Here is a 19,581-nt window from a genome sequence, read left to right on the forward strand (position 1 = left end):
CCAGATAACTTTTCTCTACTCGCCTTGGTAGCTGAAGACAAAGGACATATTCTCTTGGGAGCCCTAGGGTCCTATCCACTGCCTGATCATTCCTATACTACCACAGTTGATGCTTTCTTGAAAGTGCCACCTCCTGGCAGAAGACCAACCAGCAAAAACCTAGTGCAATAAACAAAACTACAACTCAGGACCCTCACAGAGTCCATTTCACTACCTTGCCACCTCCACCAGAGCAGGTGCTGCCACTTATGGCTGAGAGACCTGAAGACAGTTCACGCCACAGGATTTTGTGCAGACAACCTCCAGTACCAGCCTGGAGTCCAGTAGCTCTGCTGGGTGGCTAGATCCAGAAGATAAATAATAGTCACTATAGTTTGACTTTTAGGAAGCCACATCCCTAGGAAGAGAGGGAGAGCAGTACATCAAGGGAAGACCTTTAGGACAAAAGAATCTGAACAGCAGCCCTGGAGCTGCAGATCTTCCCTGTGACATCATCTACCCAAATGAGAAGGAACCAGAAAAATAATTCTGGTAATATGACAAAACAGGGTTCTTTAACACCCCCAAAACATCACAGTAGCTCACCAGCAATTGATCCAAACCAAGAATAAATCCATGAAATGCCAGGAAAAGAATTCAGAAAGTCAATTCTTAAGCTAATCAAAGAGGCACCAGAGAAAGGTGAAATCCAACTTAATGAAATAAAAAAATGATACAAGATATGAAGGGAAAATCTTCAGTGAAATAGATAGCATAAATCTAAGAAAACACAACTTCTGGAAATAAAAGACACATTTAGAGAAATTCAAAATGCACTGGAAAGTCTCAGCAATAGAATTGAGCAAATAGAAGAAAAAAGTTCAGGGCTCAAAGACAAGGGTTTTGAATTAACCCAACCCAACAAATACAAAGAAAACAGAATTTAAAAAAATGAACAAAGCCTCTAAAAAGTTTGGGATTATGTTAAATGACCAAATCTAAGAATAATTGGTGTTCCTGAGGAAAAAGAGACTCTAAAAGTTTAAAAAACATATTTGAGGGAATAATCAAGGGAAACTTCCCTGGCCTTGCTAGAGATCTAGACATCCAAATACTAGAAGCTCAAAGAACACCTGGGAAATTTATTACAAAAAGATCATCACCTAGGCACATAGTCATCAGGTTATCTAAAGTCAAGACAAAGGAAACAATCTTAACAGCTGTGAGACAAAAGCAGCAGGTAACCTACAAAGGAAAACCTGTCAGATTAACAGCAGATTTCTCAGCAGGAACCCTACAATCTAGAAGAGATTGGGGCCCTATCTTCAGTCTCCTTAAACAAAACAATGATCAGTCAAGACTTTTGTATTCAGTGAAACTAAGATTCATAAATGAAGGAAAGATACTATCTTTTTCAGAAAAACAAACGCTGAGAGAATTTGCCACCACCAAGACAGCACTACAAGAACTGCTACAAGGAGTTCTAAACGTTGAAACAAATCCTTGAACTACAGCAAAATAGAATCTGCTTAAAGCACAAATCTCACAGGACTTATAAAACAAAAACACAATAATAAATAAATAAATAGATAGATAGATAGATAAATAAATAAATACCTAAGGTGTTCAGGCAACAAATAGGACAATGAATAAAATAGTACCTCAGATCTTAATACTCACATTGAATGTAAATGTCCTAAGTGCTCCACTTAAAAGATACAGAATGGCAGAATGGATAAGAATTCACCAATCAAGTATCTATTGTCTTCAAGAGACTCATGTGACACATAACATAAAGGGTTGGAAAAATATATTCCATGTAATTGGACACCAAAAGATAGCAGGAGTAGCTATAGCTATTCTTACATAACAAAACAAACTTCAAAGCAACAGCAGTTAAAAAAGACAAAGAGAAACACTATATAATGAAAAAAGGACTTGTATAACAAAAAATTATCACAGCCATAGATATGTATGCATCTAACACTGAAGCTCCCAAATTTATAAAGCAATTACTATTCTACCTAAGAAATGAGATAGACAGCAACAAAATAATAGTGGTGGGCTTCAATACTCCACTGACAGCACCAGACAGGTCATCAAAACAGAAAGTCAGTAAAGAAATGATGGGTTTAAACTTTATTCTAGATAAAATGGACTTAGTAGATATTTGCAGAACATTCTACCCAACAGCTGCAGAATATACATTCTATTCATTAGCACATGGAACATTCTCCAAGATAGACCATATGATAGGCCACAAAATAAGTATCAATAAATTTTGAAAAACTGAAATTGTATCAAGTATTCTCACAGACCACAACGGAATAAAATTGGAAATCAAAAGGAAACCTCAAAACCGTGCAAATACATGGAAATTAAATAACCTGCTCCCGAACAATCATTGGATCAATAATGAAATCAAGATGGAAATTTAAAAAGTCTTTGAACTGAGCAATAACAGTGACACAACTTATCAAAACCCCTGGGATACAGCAAAGGCAAGAGAAAATTTCATAGCCTTAAATGCCTACATCAAAAAGTCTGAAAGATCAAAAATAGACAATCTAAGGTCACACCTCCAGAAACTATAGAAACAAGAACAAACCAAACCCAAACCCAGTAGAAGAAAAGAAATAACAAAGATCAGACCAGAACTAAATGAAACAAAAGAAATACAAAAGATAAATGAAACAAAAAGCTGGTTCTTCAAAAAGATAAATACAATTGATAGATCATTAGCAAGATTAATCAAGAAAAGAAGAGAAATGATCCAAGTAATCTCAGTTAGAAGTGAAATGAGAGATATTACAACTGATACCACAGACATACAAAAGATTATTCAGGGCTACTGTGAACACTTTTACAAGCATAAATTAGAAAATCTAGAGGAGGTGGATAGATTCTTGGAAATATACAACCCTCCTAGATTAAACCCGGAAGAAACAGAAACTCTGAACAGCCCAATAACAAGTAACAAGAGTGAAGTGTTAATTAAAAAATTGGCCAGAACCAGATGGATTCACAGCTGAATTCTATCAGACATTCAAGGAAGAATTGGTACCAATCCTATTGATACTATTCCAAAAGATAAAGAGGGAGTCCTCCCTAAATCATTCTACAAAGCCAATATCACACTAGTACCAAAACCAGGGAAGGACGCAACAAAAAAGAAAGCTACAGACCAGTATCCCTGATGCATATAGATGCAGAAATCCTTAACAAAATGCTAACTAACCAAATCCAACAATATATTAAAAAGGGAATCCACCATAATCAAGTGGATTTAATACCAGGGATGCAGGGGTGGTTTAACATATGCAAGTCAATAAATGAGATACACCACATAAACAGAATTAAAAACAAAAATCACATAATAATCTCAATAGATGCAGAAAAAGTATTTGACAAAATCCATCATTGCTTTATTATTAAAAACCTCACAAAATTGGCATAGAAGGGATATACCTTAATGTAATAAAAGCCATCTATGACAAACCCACAGCCAACATAATAATAAATGGGAAAAAGTGGAAAGCATTTCCTTTGAGATCTGGAACAAGACAAGGATGCCCACTTTCACCACTTCTATTCAACATAGCTCTGGAAGTCCTAGCCAGAGCAATTGGACAAGAGAAAGAAATAAAGTGCATCCAGATCAGTAAAGGGGAAGTCAGACTCTCACTGTTTGCTGATAATATGATTGTATACCTAGAAAACCCTAAATACTCAGTCAAAAAGCTCCTAGAACTGATAAATGAATTCAGCAAAGTTTTGGGGCACAAAATTAATATACACAAATCAGTAGCTCAACTATAGGCCAACAGCAACCAAGTTAAGAATCAAATCAAGAACTCAACCCCTTTTAACATCAAAAAAAAAAAAATAGAATTCTTAAGAATATAGCTAGATGACAGAATAAGAACAGGTCTGGTCTGCAGCTCCCAGTGGGATCGATGCAGAAGACAGGTGATTTCTGCATTTCCAACTGAGCAACCTGGTTCAACTCACTGGGACTGGATGGAGAGTGGGTGCAGACCATGGAAGGTGAGCTGAAGCAGGGCAGAGCGTTGCCTCACCTGGGAAGCACAAGGGGTTGGGGGATTTCCCTTTCCTAGCCAAGGGAAATCATGACAGACGGTACCTGGAAAATCAGGACACTCCTGCCCTAATACTGCGCTTTTCCAACAGTCTTAGCAAATGGCACACCAGGAGATTCTATCCCGTGCCTGGCTTGGCGGGTCCCACACCCATGGAGACTTGCTCACTGCTAGTTCAGGAGTTCGAGATCAAACTGTGAGGCTGCAGCCTGGGCTGGGGGAGAGGCGTCTGCCATTGCTGGCGTTTGAGTAGGTAAACAAAGCTGCTGGGAAGCTCAAACTGGGTGGATCCCCCTTAGACCAAGGAAGCCTGCCTGCCTTTGTGGACTCCACTTCTGGGGTCAGGACATAGCTGAACAAAAGGCAGCAGACAACTTCTGCAGACTTAAAAGTCCCTGTTGACAGTTCTGAAGAGAGCAGTAGTTCTCCCAGCTCGGAGTCTGAGCTCTGAGAATGGGCAGACTACCTCCTCAAGTGGGTCCCTGACCCCCGTGTAGCCTAACTTGGAGAGACCTCCCAGTAGGGGCCTCCCAGTAGAGGCACACCTCGTACAGTCAGGTGCCCCTCTGAGATGAAGCTTCCAGAGGAAGGATCAGGCAGCAATATTTGCTGTTCTGCAGCATCCACTGGTAATACCCAGGCAAACAGGGTCTGGAGTGGACCTCCAGCAAACTCCAACAGACCTGCAGCTGAGGGTCCTGACTGTTAGAAGGAAAACTGACAGGCTTCAGAAGGTTGGTAACAACAAACTTCTCTGAGCTAAAGGAGGATGTTCGAACCTATCGCAGGGAAGCTAAAAACCTTGAAAAAAAAAATAGACTAATGGTTAACTAGAATAAACAGCATAGAGAAGACCTTAAACGACCTGATGGAGCTGAAAACCATGGCACAAAAACTACATGATGCATGCACAAGCTTCAGTAGCCGATTTGATCAAGTGAAAGAAAGGGTATCAGTGATTGAAGATCAAATGAGTGAAATGAAATGAGAAGAGAAGTTTAGAGAAAAAAGAGTAAAAAGAAATGAACAAAGCCTCCAAGAAATATGGGACTGTGTGAAAGGACAAAATCTACATTTGATTGGTGTACCTGAAAGTGAGGGAGAGAATGGAACCAAGTTGGAAAACACTCTTCAGGATATCCAGGAGAACTTCCCCAATCTAGCAAGGAAAGCCAAAGGAGAAAACCACAAAGACACTCCCTGAGAAGAGCAACCCCAAGACATATAATTGTCAGATTCACCAAGGTTGAAATGAAGGAAAAAAATTTAAAGGCAGTCAGAGAGAAACGCAGGGTTACCAACAAAGATAAGCCCATCAGACTAACAGTGGATCCTTTGGCAGAAACTCTACAGGCCAGAAGAGAGTAGGGGCCAATATTCAACATCCTTAAAGAAAAGAATTTTCAACCCAGTATTTCATATCCAGCCAAACTAAGCTTCATAACTGAAGAAGAAATAAAATCCTTTACAAACAGCAAATGCTGAGAGATTTTGTCAAAACCAGGGCCTGCCTTACAAGAGCTCCTGAAGGAAGTGCTAAACATGGAAAGGAACAACTGGTGCCAGTCACTGCAAAAACATGCCAAATTGTAAAGACCATCGATGTTAGGAAGAAACTGCATCAACTAATGAGCAAAATAACTAGCTAACATCATAATGACAGGATCAAATTCACACGTAACAATATTAACCTTAAATGTAAATGGACTAAATGCACCAATTAAAAGACACAGACTGGCAAATGGGATAAAGAGTCAAGACCTATCAGTGTGTTGTATTCAGGAGACCCATCTCATGTGCAGAGACACCTGTAGGCTCCAAATAAAGGGATGGAGGAAGATCTACCAAGCAAATGGAAAACAAAACAAACAAACAACAACAAAAAAGCAGGGGTTGCAATACTAGTCTCTGATAAAACAGATTTTAAACCAACAGAGATCAAAAGAGACAAAGAAGGCCATTACATGATGGTAAAGGGATCAATTCAACAAGAAGAGCTAATGATCCTAAATATATATTCACCCAATACAGGAGCACCCAGATTCATAAAGCAAGTCCTTAGAGACCTATAAATAGACTCAGACTCCCACACAATAATAGTGGGAGACTTTAAAACCCCACTGTCAATATTAGACAGATCAACGAGACAGAAGGTTAGCAAGGCTATCCAGGAATTGAACTTAGCTTGGCACCAAGTGGACCTAAAAGACATCTAAAGAACTCTCCACCCCAAATCAACAGATTATACATTCTTCTTAGCGTCACATCACACTTATTCCAAAATTGACCACATAATTGGAAGTAAAGCACTCCTCAGCAAATGTAAAAGAACAAAAGTCACAACAAACTGTCTCTCACACCACAGTGCAATTGAATTAGAAATCAGGATTAAGAAACTCACTCAAAACTGCACAACTACATGGAAACTGAACAACCTGCTCCTGAATGACTATTGGGTAAATAAAGAAGTGAAAGCAGAAATAAAGATGTTCTTTGAAACCAATGAGAACAAAGACACAACGTATCAGAATCTCTGGGACACATTTAAAGCAGTGTGTAGAGGGAAATTTATAGCACTAAATGTCCACAAGAGAAAGCAGGGAAGATCTAAAATTGGCACCCTAACATCACAATTAAAAGAACTAGAGAAGCAAGAGCAAACAATTCAAAAGCTAGCAGAAGGCAAGAAATAACTAAGATCAGAGCAGAACTGAAGGAGATAGAGACACAAAAAACCCATCAAAAATTAATGAATCCAGTAGCTGACTTTTTGAAAAGATCAACAAAATAGCTAGACTGCTGTGCCCGGAACGGTTCCTTCCAGTGGGTTCTTGGTGTCACTGACTTCAAGAATGAAGCCGTGGACCCGTGTGGTGAGTGCTACAGCTCTTAAAGATCATGTGTCCGGAGTTGTTTGTTCCTCCTGGTGGGTTCATGGTCTCGCTGACTTCAGGAGTGAAGCCGCAGATCTTCACAGTGAGTGTTACAGCTCTTAAAGGTGGCGTGTCCAGAGTTGTTTGGTCCTCTCAGTGGGTTCGTGGTCACACTGACTTTAGGAGTGAAGCTGCAGACCTTCACAGGGAGTGTTACAGCTCTTAAAGGTAGTGCAATGCCAAAGAGTGAGCAGCAGCAAGATTTATTGTGAAGAGCAAAAGAACAAAGCTTCCACAGAGTGGAAGAGGACCCGAGTGGGTTGCCACTGCTGGCTTGGGTGGCCACCTTTTATTCCCTTATTTGTCCCCACCCACATCCTGCTGATTGGTGCAGTTACAATCCTTTAGCTAGATATGGAGCACTGATTGGTATGTTTACAATCCTCTAGCTAGACAGAAAAGTTCTCCAAGTCTCCACTCAACCCAGGAAGTCCAGTTGGCTTCACCTCTCACCACTAGCAAGACTAATAAGGAAAGAGAGAAGAATCAAATACATGCAATGAAAAATGATAAAGGGATATCACCACCGATCCCACAGAAATACAAACTACCATTAGAGAATACTATAAACAGCTCTATGCAAATAAACTAGAAAATCTAGAAGAAATGGATAAATTCCTGGACAGATACACCCTCCCAAGACTAAACCATGAAGAATTTGAATCCCTGAATAGACCAATAACAGGCTCTGAAATTGAGGCAATAATTAATAGCCTACCAATCAAAAAAAGTCCAGGCCCAGATGGTTTCACAGCTGAATTCTACCAGAGGTACAAAGAAGAGCTGGTACCATTCCTTCTGAAACTATTCTAATCAATAGAAAAAGAGAGAATACTCCCTAACTCATTTTATGAGGTCAGCATCATCCTGATACCAAAGCCTGGCAGAGACACAACAACAAAAAAATAGAATTTTAGACCAATATCCCTGATGGACATCGATGCGAAAATCCTCAATAAAATACTGGCAAACTGAATCCAGCAGCACATCAAAAAGCTTATCGACCAAGATCAAGTTGACATCATCCCTGGGATGCAAGGCTGGTTCAACATTTGCAAATCAATAAATGTAATCCATCACATAAACACAACCAAAGACCACGTGATTATCTCAATAGATGCAGAAAAGGCCTTCTACAAAATTCAACAGCCCTTCATGCTAAAATCTCTCAATAAACTAGGTATGGATAGGACATATCTCAAAATAATGGGAACTATTTATGACCAACCCACAGCCAATATCATACTGAATGGGCAAAAACTGGAAAAATTCCCTTTGAAAACTGGCACAAGGGAGGGATGCCCTCTCTTGCCACTCCTATTCAACATAGTGTTGGAAGTTTTGGCCAGGGCAATCAGGCAGGAGAAAGGAATAACGGGTATTCAATTAGGAAAAGAGGAAGTCACATTGTCCCTGCTTGCAGATGACATGATTGTATATTTAGAAAACCCCATTGTATCAGCCCCAAATCTCCTTAAACTGATAAGCAACTTCAGCAAATTCTCAGGATACAAAATCAATGTGCAAAAATCACAAGCATTCCTATCACCAATAACAGACAAACAGAGGGACAAATCATGAGTGAACTCCCATTCACAATTGCTACAAAGAGAATAAAATACCTAGAAATCCAACTTACAAGGGATGTGAAGGACCTCTTCTAGGAGAACTACGAACCACTGCTTAATCAAATCAGAGAACACAAACAAATGGAAGAACATTTCATTCTCATGGATAGGAAGAAGCAATATCGTGAAAAGGTAATTTATAGATTCAATGCCATCCCCATCATCTACCAATGACTTTCTCCACAGAATTGGTAAAAACTACTTTAAAATTCATACAGAACCAAAAAAGAGCCCTCATTGCCAAGACAATCCTAACCAAAAAGAACAAAGCTGGAGGCATCATGCTACCTGACTTCAAATTGTACTACAAGGCTACAGTAACCAAAACAGCATGGTACTGGTACCAAAACAGAGAGATATAGACCAATGGTACAGAACAGAGGTCTCAGATGTAACACCACACATCTACAGCCATCTGATCTTTGACAAACCTGACAAAAACAAGAAATGGGGAAAGGATTCCCTATTTAATAAATGGTGCTGGGAAAACTGGCTACCTATATGTAGAAAGCTGAAACTGCATCCCTTCCTTACACCTTATACAAAAATTAATTCAAGGTGGATTAAAGACTTAAATGTTAGACCTAAAATCATAAAAACCCTAGAAGAAAACCTGGGCAATACCATTCAGGACATAGGCATGGGCAAAGACTTCATGACTCAAACACCAAAAGCAATGCAATAAAAGCCAAAAGAGACAAATGAGATCTAATTAAACTAAAGAACTTCTACACAGCAAAATAAACTACCATCAGAAGGAACAAGCAACCTACAGAATGGGAGAAAATTTTTGCAATCTACCCATCTGACAAAGGGCTAATATCCAGAATCTACAAAGAACTTCAACAAATTTACAAGAAAAAAATCAAACAACCCCATCAAAAAGTGGGTGAGGGATAGGAACAGACACTTCTCAATAGAAGATATTTATGCGGCCAATAGACACATGAAAAATGCTCATCATCACTGGCCATCAGAGAAATGCAAATCAAAACCACAATGAGATACCGTCTCACACCAGTTAGAATGATGAACATTAAAAAGTCAGGAAACGACTGGTGCTGGAGAGGATGTGGAGAAATAGAAACACTTTTACACTGCTGGTGGGAGTGTAAACTAGTTCAACCATTGTGGAAGACAGTGTGGGGATTCCTCAAGGATCTAGAACTAGAAATACCATTTGACTCAGCCATTCCATTACTGGGTATATACCCAAAGGATTATAAATCATGCTACTACTATAAAGACCTATGCACACATACATTTATTGCAACACTGTTCACAATAGCAAAGACTTGGAACCAACCCAAATGTCAATCAGTGATAGACTGGATTAAGAAAATGTGGCACATATACACCATGGAATACTATGCAGCCATAAAAAAGGATGAGTTCGTGTCCTTTGTAGGGACATAGATGCAGCTGGAAACCATCATTCTCAGCAAACTATCGCAAGAACAGAAAACCAAACACCGCATGTTCTCACTCACAGGTGAGAACTGAACAATAAGAACACTTGGACATAAGGTGGGGAACATCACACACTGGGGCCTGTCATGCAGTGAGGGGAGATGGGAAGGATAGCATTAAGAGAAATATCTAATGTAAATGATGAGTTAATGGGTGCAGCACAGCAACATGGCACATGTATACATGTGTAACAAGCCTGCATGTTGTGCACATGTACCCTAGAACTTAAAGTATAATAATAATATTAAAGAATATAGCTAATGAAGGAGGTGAAAGACCTCTATAAGGAAAACTACAAAACACTGCTGAAGGAAATCATAGTTGACACAAACATGGAAACACATTCCATGCTCCTGGATGTGTAGAATCAATATTGTGAAAATGACCACACTGCCAGAAGCAATCTACAAATTCAATACAATTCTACTCAAAACACCACTATTATTCTTCACAGAACTAGAAAAAACAATCTAAAATTCATATGGAACTAAAAAAGACCCTACTTAGACAAAGGAAAACTAAGCAAAAAGAACAAATCTGGGGGCATTGCATTACGTGATTTCAAATTATAAGGCCATAGTCACCAAAACAGCATGGTACTAATATAAAAGTAGGCACATAGACCAATAGAACAGAATAGAGAACTCAGAAATAAAGCCAAATACAGCTAACTGATCTCTGACGATGCAAACAAAAACATAAAGTGGGGGAAGGACACCCTATTCAACAAATGGTGCCAAGATAACTGGCAAACCACATGTAAAAGAATGAAACTGGATCCTCATCTCTCTCTCACCTTGTACAAAAATCAGCTCAAGATGGATCAAGGACTTAAATATAAGACTTGAAACCGCATATGTTCTAGAAGATAGCATAATAAAACCCCTTCTAGACACTGGTTTAGGCAAAGACTTCATGACTAAGAAAACCCAAAGCAAATGCCACAAAAACAAAGATAAACAGCTGGGACTTAATTAAACTAAAAAACTTCTGCAGAGCAAAAGAAACAATCAGCAGAGTAAACAGACAATCCACAAAGTGGAAGAAGACCTTTTCAGCCTAAACATTTGGCAAAGGACTAATATCCAGAATCTACAAGGAAGTCAAACAAATTAGAAAGAAAGAAACAAACAATCCCATCAAAAAGTGGGCTAAGGATATGAAGAGACAATTCTCAAAAGAAGATATACAAATGGCCAACAAATACATGAAAAAATGCTCAACATCAATAAGGATCAGGGAAATGCAAATCAAAACCATAATGTGATATCACTTTACTCCTGAAAGAATGGCCATAATCAAAAAAAATTAAAAAAAAAGAATACATGTTGGCAGGGATGTGGTGAAAAGGGAACACTTTTACACTGCTGGTGGGAATGTATACTAGTACAATCCTATGGAAAACAGTGTGGAGACTCCTTAAAGAATAAAAAGTAGAACTACCATTTGATCCAGCAATCCCACTACTGTGTATCTACCCAAAGCAAAAGAAGTCATTAATCAAAAAAGATACTTGCACACGCATGTTTATAGCACACAATTCACAATTGCACAAATATGGAAACTGCTCAAATGCCCATGAATTTATCAATGAATGGATAAAGAAATTGTGATATAAGGCCGGGTGAGGTGGCTCACGCCTGTAATCCCAGCATTTGGGAGGCCGAGGTGGGCGGATCATGAGATCAAGAGATGGAGACCATTGTGGACAACATGGTGAAACCCCATCTCTACTAAAAATACAAAAAATTACCTGGCCATGGTGGCATGTGCCTGTAGTCCCAGCTACTAGGGAGGCTGAGGCAGGAGAATCACTTGAACCCGGGAGGCAGAGGTTGCAGTGAGCTGTGATCATGCCACTGTACTCCAGCCTGGTGACACAGTGAGACTCCGTTAAAACAAACAAACAAACAAACAAACAAACAAACTAACTAACAAACAAAAAAACATGGAATACTATTCAGCCTTAAAAAGGAACAAAATAATGACATTGGCCAACATCTGGATGGAACTGGAGACCATTATTCTAAGTGAAGTAACTCAGGAATGGAAAACCAAACATTGTATGTTGTCACTTATAAGTGGGAGCTAAGGTATGAGGATGGAAAGGCATAAGAATGATACAATGGACTTTTGGGACTCAGGGGAAAGGGCGGGAGGGGGGTGAAGGATAAAAGACTACGAATAGGATACAGTATACACTGCTCAAGTGATGGGTGAACCAAAATCTCAGAAATCACCACTAAAGAGCTTACTCATGTAACCAATTACCACCTGTTCTCCAAAAACCTATGGAAATAAAAATAAATGGACAAAAAAGAAATATTTGCAACTAATATATATACACACATTATACACACCTGCATGTGTACCCACACACACAGACACACCCACACAAAATAACCATGAAGGTTAAAGCTAAATCTTTAGTTTATATGGTAACTCCCTTTATCTTGGGTATTATTCTATAATTACTTTCTTTTTCCTCTCCCTTCCCACTTATCGCCTGACTCATTTTTTTTTTTTTTTCTGTGCTTTAGAAAATAGTTTTACTGTGTTGATTACTTGCATTGTGGTTTAAGTCAATTATTTTTGGATGCAGTTGGGGGCGTAAATAAATAATGCCCAAATAAATAATAGACTTGTCTTTAGGCATCCATATTCTCTCCTACAAGCATTCATTGCGTGAGTTAATTGGAAATAGAACTAAATATTACTTTCATTAATTAGTATCCCTTAACTTTCCTTAGCCTACTTTATAGAACCCATGAAGTGGCTGTTGTCTCCTAAGTATCTAGAACAGTACTTTTGGTTAGAGAGCATTGAATTCTTCCTGTATTTTAATGAGTATTATATATAGATATTTTTTTGTTCGGCATTCCATATTGTTCCTCTGCTTTGAAATGAAAATTGCAAATGCTTAAATAAATTAATTGAAAAGTTACTTACCATCACTGTAACTCATACACGTATTTTCATGTCCTCAGCTGAAATGCAATTTTCTAATGCTTGGCACAGGTAATACTGTGTAATGAATCACTACTGAGTTCACTTTTAGGTCCTTTAAACTGAAAAAAATCTCCATCAAAACTCCCTTCTTTTTTCACTTATATGAATATTAAAAATGTGGAAATGTGCAGGCTGCCCACGATCTAAAAAACAATCTCAGAGTTATTGGTACATCTGTTTTTCATAATAACTTGAGTGGAGCATACAACTTTCTAGAAACATAAATACCAATCCTATATTACATTGGAGCAACTGTGTCCTACTGTTAAAATGAATATTTCAATATACAAACGTGGCTAGTCATGGACAATAATTTGACTCTTGAATTCTACCAGCACCTTTTCTGGTCATTCTGCTTTTTTGGGCATTTGCTTCTCAAAAAACTTTTCATCCTTATGTTGTGTTTCCCAGATAGTATTCAGCAAAACACTACTGAAAGATGTAATTTGGAAATAAAGATTCTTGATAAAATTCATAAGGAAAAAAAACTTACTACACCTCCATTTTGTTGAAGAGTCACAATTTTTTTTTAGCTTTTTCATTTTATTGATGTTCTTTTAATATATGTATTTAGGATTAAACTAGTGTTCAAAACTAATAATCCAGCAATTCTGAATTAGGGCTTTATTTTTTAAAAAATACAAGCACAGTTAGAGAACAGAGATGAAATTGTTGTCAAACATAAAAATATGAATTGAATTGCTTCTTTTTAGATGAATCTTTAACATTGACTTGACCATATGGACAATGTCTGCAAGCAGAGCCACAACATTCACCTCTTTGCAAGTGGGCAATCTGTGTGAGCACCACTTAGCCAGTAGCTGGATCCGCATAGTTTAGCTGGCCAGCCTGGGCGCGCCCAAGATGGCCGAATAGGAACAGCTCCAACCTCCAACTCCCAGCGTGAGCGACACAGAAGACGGGTGACCTCTGCATTCCCGACTGAGGCACGGGGTCCATCCCACTAGGGCGCGTCGGACAGCTGGCGCTGACCCCCGGGTCAGCTGAAGCAGGGCAAGGCATCGCCTCACCTAAGAGTCACAATTTTTATTAGTGTGAGGCTCTGAGAATTCTTGTAGGAAGGAAGTATGTTATAGTGTTAAATCTAGCATTTTCATAAAGGGAGTATTTTTCCACTCAATACAGACAGACAAAATATTAACAACCTGAAGAAGTAGTCTACTTGCTATTGTTATTGTTGTTTTTATGTTCCATGGCATATACCTTGGTTAGGGGTACTCTAGAAATGCTCTTCTATCATTTGGGGCTTATTCCTGTGCTCTTTGTTTCTTAGGGAATCATGGAACCGTGAGCATCAGAGGGGCCTCTAAAGATCATGTGGCTCAGTGGTTCTCAAATTCTAGTGTTCATTATAACCACCTAGAGAAAATTGGTTAAAACAGATTGCTAGACTGCACTCCTGGAGTTTTTGGTTCAGTAGCTCTTAATCAGGAGGCTAAGAATTTGCATTTGAACAAGTCCTTCAGTGATTTTGGTGCTGCTGTGCTGGGATGATCCTTTGAAAACCATTGAGGTCATCCATTATATCGACCCGTATTCCAGTGTTTTAAACTTTCTTAGACATTTTTTGCTCTAAATTTTTCTCAAGTGTCCTTAATTGCCTAGGACTGTCACTTATTCCCAAACTACTAGGTTCGAATGTATAAACCAGGTGGTCACTCATTAGCCTTAGAGTTATTTCGGGAAAGAATAACAGCTTGCTCTCTCAATGACCTCCGCTGCCTCTGGCTGACTTAGTTCCTTAATTATTTATTAGTCTGGACATTCATTAATTTACTTGTTGAATAAATTTTTACTGGATGCATACCATATATCGGGGACTCTTTCAAGTCCTGGGTATGCAGTGGAAAACAAAACAGACAAAGGTCCTTGCTCTTATGGAGCTTACATTTTAAGAGAGAAAACAGAAAATAAACCAGTAAGCAAGTACATAAATGAGATCATTTCAGATATGATAAATGAAAAACAAACAAAAACTAAACAGGGGATATTGAGAGAACTTCTATGATGGACTATCGGATATTGTGGTTAAGAAATGGTCTCTTTGGGGAGATTGCATTTGAGGGAATCCTCAATGATTTGTCTTTTCTTTGTAGATTATTCTTTGGACTCAGACTCTGCTTTGGATTGCCTTTCAGCTTTGCTGCTTTGCTGAAGGCTGTGCATCAGAGGTGCTTCTACCTAAGAGGACTTCCACCCCATAACCTCTGTCACTCGCCGGCCACTCGTTCCAGTACTAACCCCCAACTGTCCCTCCACCTCTTTGACCCTACCAGCAAGACTAAGTAAGATCTCTGCTTACTATCCCTTCACCAACTCCATTCTTGAATAGTTTCTAAGAAAAAGAATGCTCCACTTTTTGAGGTTTGTCTTTCCATCTCTGAAATGTTCTTTAGGAAAACTTTTTAAAATATAATGAGCTGCATTTAGTTGTCTTGTAATTTCTTCCCCTAATTGAACCCATTGGTGTAATGCAGACCTAATCTAATTCCTTTGCATGTGATGACTCTTCAGATATTTGACAACAGCCACTGTGTCCTCCGTATCTGCAAGATCCTTCTATCTTAAGCCAAACTTCCTTATTAACTTTGAATCAATCATTCTGCCTGAATATGGCATTGAATCTCTCTCTCTTGCTTTATCTCCTCCATATTCCCTTTACTTTGTCTATTATTCCTCAGATGTGGAATACATCCTCTATTATTCCTCATAGAGGAATACATCCTCTATTATACATCCTGTCTGTTATTCCTCAGATGTGGAATACATCCTCAGATGTGGTTTGAATACAGGAAACAAAGAACTTCTGTGTCTCCTCACTCTACTTACTATTCATCTATGATGCAGCCTACATGCACAAGGGGCTATTTATTTATTTATTTTTGAGATGGAGTTTCACTCTTGCTACCCGGGCTGGAGTGCAATGGTGCGATCTTGGCTCACTGCAACCTCCACCTCCCGAATTCAAGTGATTCTCCTGCCTCAGCCTCCCAAGCAACTGAGATTACAGGCACAGGCCACCATGCCTGGCTAATTTTGTATTTTTCGTAGAGACAGGGCTTCACCATGTTGGCCACGGTAATCTCGAACTCCCGACCTCAGGTGATCCGCCTGCCTCGGCCTCCCAAAGTGCTGGGATTACAGGTGTGAGCCATTGTGCCTGGCTTTATTTCCTTGTTTTCGAATACTAAAGTCACTTTAAAAATTTAAATTGAGTTAAATCAATTCCTGACCTCTTCTCCAACTATTTTCTCTTCACATTTGTTGCAGTGAAAAATGCCCCCTCTATTGCTGCACTTACTTCGCATTAACTGTATATCAGACATTTTTCTAAGGCTTAAAATACATTTAATTCTTAAACAACTATCGCAGGATGGCATTATAATTAACCCCACTTTATAGAAAAGGAAAGCAAGTCACAGTGAGGTTAAATCACTTACTTAAAGTCACATGACTCTTTGATCGTGGCCATGGTAGGATTTGAACCCTGACAACCTGACTCCAGACTTTGAGCTCTGAACCATTATTCTATAATGCTCTCAATCCCACTGCCATCAAGTGCAGAACCCTTCATCATCCTTGTAACATTTTATGTCTTTAGATTTACTCCAACCTCTCATATCTGTCAGAATTCTTCTGTGTTCCTGGCAATATCATCCAATGTATTCAATATCTCAAAAAAGTTCGTGCCTTCCATAAATATAAAAACAATCTATTAAATTACACTCTATCTATCTATCTATCTATCTATCTATCTATCTATCTATCTATCTATCTATCATATTTCATGTATCTTCATCAATCCATTTATAAGTGCGATATATTATCAATCATCTATTCACGTGTCCTGAGAGCCATCAGGGATGAGAATTTCACTAAAGCTCAAGTTAAATGCTTGTTGTCTGTAGCTTCCCTTCCAATATTTTTAAAAATTTTTCATGTTCTAGCGAAGATCCATGATGACTGGAAGATGCCCTGGATCTGCTATACAGAAACAAAGAACAAGTATCAAACTGGATGTTAAACAGAAATTGTATGACCTTCATGTTTCTTTCCAGGTAATGATCGTAAAAACAGAGGGTAAAGGTTGGCAGACAATTAAGTGCCACTGAAGTCCTTTGGCATTAAGCAGGACATCATAAACATATTTTCAGTTTGGAGGGATTTGACTATTCTGTATCTGGAACAAATGATAGCTATAGATATGACAAAAATCCAGGAGATTGGAAGAAAATGTGAAAGCTATTGGCACTGTAGGATGCTGGGACTGCAACTTTATAAGAACTCTGTCATAATGACCCATAAAGGTGCTTTTCCAGTTAGAAAATGAATGCATGTTTTGCACTGAAAGAGGTATGAATGTACCCCATAATATGTAACATTACATAACATTTAGCCAAAACAAGTGGTCGCTAACTGTTAGTTTCTTTAGCTTTCTACTAAGTCAAGTGTTAATATACCCACCAATTTTGGATTCCCACAGGGTACAAGACAGTAGCCAGACAGTCTTTTAAACTATCCTAGTATAGGGATATTTGGAGACAACAAATATAGAACAAAATGTTTGTTTTGCTTACTACCTTGTCCCTGGAGCAGGGCTTCTCAATAGAGGCACTATTGACATTTGCATTGGATAACTCTTTGTTGTGGGAAACTGTTCAGTGCATTGTGGATGCTTAGAGAATGTTAGCCTGATCTCAACTCACTAGATGCCAGTAGCGTCCTCTCAGTTGTGATAACCAAAAATGTCTCCAGCCACTGTCAGATATCCTCTAGACAGAAAAATTCCCCACCATTGAGAAACACTGAGTTATAACATCAAATATAACAGACACTCAAGTATTTGTTAATGAATAAAAAATTGGATGAATGAATTTTTTCCTGAGGTACATAATCATATAAATTTTTCATTGTCTAATATATCAATAATGCAGGAAAGGGGAAGGGAGTTAGAAATTAGGTTTTTAAAAGGAGCAGTTTTGTTAGATCCTATGCCTGGTCAATAGGAACATGCATTTGAGGTTTAATGCTACACAAACCAACATAAATTATTCTATCTTGTGAGCCCTTGAATTACCCACCTACCAGAAACTTCTCCCTGTTGACGACTAAAATTCCACCAAAGTAGATGCTTTTTACTTTGAAGTTCCATTTTCCTGAAGAGTTCTTTTAAAAAATAAATACACCAGGTAGAATTAATTGCTGAATCCTTATTGTTAACAAGAAAAAGATCATGTATTTGATTTTCTTGTACGTAACTGTGAGCACTGAGGGAGTCCTTGGGATTTTGGAGATTTTAGAGGTCACATTGCAAAAAGGTGAGGGTAAAGACAAACTTCACTAACAACTGAAATTTATCAAGTGGTTCTCATCAAAGTTATTTGTTTATTAAATAAACATACAGTCTCTAGGATGCTTTCTTTGCATGTTCCTTCTTCAAGGACATGTAGAAAACATTAAATGCCCAAATATTCAAAATCATGATACCCCGAAACTTGTTTGCTGCTTTAATTGTTAATTTCATGGTTATCATTCTTAAACAGTAGTTAATTTGAAGACTGTATTTTCCAATTTTGTATTTCCAAAACTGTTGATATCTGTGAAGAATGAGTGCTGAAGCCTCTCAGATTTGATTCTAACAAGAAGTCTCAGCTAAGCTGTAGTCTTTAAACATACGCTATTAAGGTGCTTTCTTCAGTACAGGCGCTGATATCTGTTATTTAAGCCCTTGCTTGAGTTGATTTCTGCTTATTATTCATTAAAAAGTATGTGTTAAAACAAGCACCCCCTGATCTAAGCCTCTCACTTAGATGTTGTTTCTCTTTTTCCAGCAGAGTTACAGTAATCATACCTACTAGAGAATGAGGGCATTTCCTTTGGTCAGTATATAATTACCAAGATAGTCATTACCATCACTACAAAGGGCAGCAGGGATGTTTCTCGCAGAGAAAAATTTTACTGGAGCAAATTGAGCTATTCATAGGGGTAGATAGCTACCCTTCAAGCTATCCATAGGACAGTGTATTCAGTTCAATTCAATGTCCATTTATCATATACCTATTGATATTGAGGGGAGAAGATTCAACTAAATAAAGCTACTTACCGGGCAGAGGAGTAGATTTACTTTCTGAACAGTTAAATGTTATGGGCCATTTTTTATGTGTTCACTTACCTTGTCCTTGACAAAATAAAAGCTAATTATGGGAAATTTAGGAAGATTTCACAATCAGAGATATCAATATCTCTATGGCCTCTCTGGGGTAGGCACCACATTAGTCTTCAATGTTTCTGGAGGTCTTTCTAGACTTATTCATTGAATGATCTAGTATGCAAAATGTCCATAGTACCTCCTGCAGCTGGTTTCTTTTATAATCTGTGTTTGTCTCATGAAAAGAAAGGGCAATTTATAATTTCTTATTAAATTTCTGGCTTGCATAAGTG

Source organism: Macaca thibetana, chromosome 5, assembly GCF_024542745.1.
Source record: "Macaca thibetana thibetana isolate TM-01 chromosome 5, ASM2454274v1, whole genome shotgun sequence".
Taxonomy (NCBI): Eukaryota; Metazoa; Chordata; class Mammalia; order Primates; family Cercopithecidae; genus Macaca; species Macaca thibetana.